The sequence below is a fragment of the Zea mays genome, chromosome 3, assembly GCF_902167145.1.
Source record: "Zea mays cultivar B73 chromosome 3, Zm-B73-REFERENCE-NAM-5.0, whole genome shotgun sequence".
NCBI classification, from domain to species: Eukaryota; Viridiplantae; Streptophyta; class Magnoliopsida; order Poales; family Poaceae; genus Zea; species Zea mays.
The window spans coordinates 182,256,733-182,259,130 of NC_050098.1; positions in this window are offsets into that span (position 1 = coordinate 182,256,733).

The window sequence follows — 2,398 nt, forward strand, 5'->3', positions numbered from 1 at the left end:
TAGAAGGGACCAGACTTCAAGCCATAGAACACATCAATAAATATCAGGCCGAAACAATAAGATGGCATGATAGGAAAGTTTGATTGAAAACATCAAGCAAGGACATTTGGTGCTTCAGAGAGTGGCCAACCCAGATACAGTGGGCAAATTACAACTGAAGTGGGAAGATCCTTTCTGGTAGTATCTTCATCAAGACCCGGTTCTTACAGATTGAAGGATATGGACGGTAACGACATACCTAGATCTTGGAATGCGGATGAGCTTCGACGGTACTATGTGTAAATGATGTAATCTTTTTTCATTTTCCCTATGGCACCCTTTTCCTTTCAGGAGGGGAGAAAGGTTTTTAATGGGGCCATAGTTTGTAATTTTTATTCTTATTTAGCCCTACGCAATACAAGGGCCAAAATCCCCCAAAGATGTAATATGTAAAATCAGAGCCTGCACCATCGAGTGCAAAAGAAAACAGGGAGAAGCTCAAAAGACGTCCCTAAGGGGATGCAGAGCTGTAATCACTACAAAGGATGACAAAGCTACAAAAGTCGTTCCTAAGGGAGCACAATGTAAGTTTCGAAGCTATAGAAGTCATTCCTAAGGGAGCACAGCGTAAGTTCTGAAGCTCATAAGTCGTTCCTAAGGGAATGCAGCCAAATGCCACCGAATTATAAGGTGAAGAAGCTCCAAAGTCGTTCCTACGGGGATGCAGAGTTTAAATGCCACCGAAATAGAAGGTGAAGAAGCTCCAAAGTTGTTCCTACGGGGATGCAAAGCTTAAATACCACCGAAATAGAAGGTGAAGAAGCTCCAAAGTCGTTCCTAAGGGGATGCAGAGCTTAAAGACTTCAAAGTCGTTCCTAAGGGGATGCAGAGTCTGGGTGTGGCTTTGTGTGTGTTTGGGACATTCATTTGCACATTACATTACATCATTCATTGCATTCATACGGACATTCATTTAGACATTCGTAGGATCATCATCATCATAACATGAAGCACGAACAGAAAAACTCCAACTTCGACGACAATGTTTCGATGAACACGAAAAGGTTTCGTTTCAAACATATACATTTTATGCAACGACATGCCTCGTTGTGTACGAAAAGAAGGGAAGGTGTTTTTCGCCTTTGGCTCAAAAGATACAAGTTTTGTCCACAGCAAAGCAATTTGTACATGGATGAAAAGGTAAAAATATATTACAAGGTATGGACAAATCTACACAGAAGTGTCTAATTCTCGATTACAATTTTTTACAAAGATAATACAAATGTTACTAAGCTCTACACAGGCAGGCCTAAAGAGAAGCTTCAGTAGCCTTCTGTCGGTGTTTTGGGTCCGACCGCACACCCGGGGTTGCCCCTCAAGGTGTTTTAGGAGTAGGACGGTGTCGACGACTGTAGCAAAATGGTTCGTGCTGATCGCACGAGGGACAGTGGACAAAGTTTACAGGTTCGGGCCGCTTAGAGATGCGTAACACCCTACGTCCTGGCGAGTATGCTTGGTGAATGTGGTTACAAGAGAGCTCTCTGGATTGAGAATACAGAGAGTTGACGTGGGTGGCTAAGTAAAGGGTCGATCGTTCTGAAAGGGTGCCCCCTAGGCCTTATATACTCGACCGTGGGGCAGTACACGTGGATAAGATAACAACAAGTAGCTAAAAGATAGTGAACCTCTTGAGATTATCCCTACGTAACCCTCGCCGACTTATCCTCGCGTGGTTTCGTTGCATGGAGGCTCCAGCGCGGGAAAGTCGGATCTCTGTTGCGGTCATTCGCTCGACGCTGTGGGCCGTCCGGGTTTGCGCCAATCCGGCCTCATGTCGTTCTGCTTTGCTGATTTTTCTCCCCAGGCCCACGAAAGAATGACCTTACGATTTATTGGGCCCTTGGGCCTTTCGTGAGGTCCTTTACTCTTTTAGTGGACCCGGGGGATATCTATCCCCCACAAGCCCCCGATCTTTGGGTTAATTTATAGGTAATCAACCCGAAGATCCCAGGTCCAGCTTGCAGGTAATTTGAAGAAAGATGGCTTCCTGTTGTCTTCTCCTGCTCCGATCACTCGTTGACCAGAACCTAGTTTCGTGCCTGTGCCTTAGAGGTCGGCATTCCAATTTGTAGGATTCTGAACTTCATTGGGTGCACCGGAGGTGCACCCAATGGGTGTAGCCCCCTACCTTCAAGTGGATTTTTGAGGATAATCCACTCGAAGGTCTTCCTTTTGTGTTCTTTTGCTGAAGATTATCCTTTCTGCTTGTAAAAAAGTTGGCATGATGTCATCCGCGCTATGTCATCAATATTATGCTTCAGAGGTCAGCATGCATTTTGTCTTTTGCAGCCGAGTTCGCAATCCATCCATATCTTGCTAGGTAGTGCAATTTATTTGCTCTGTGACTGATTGGACATTT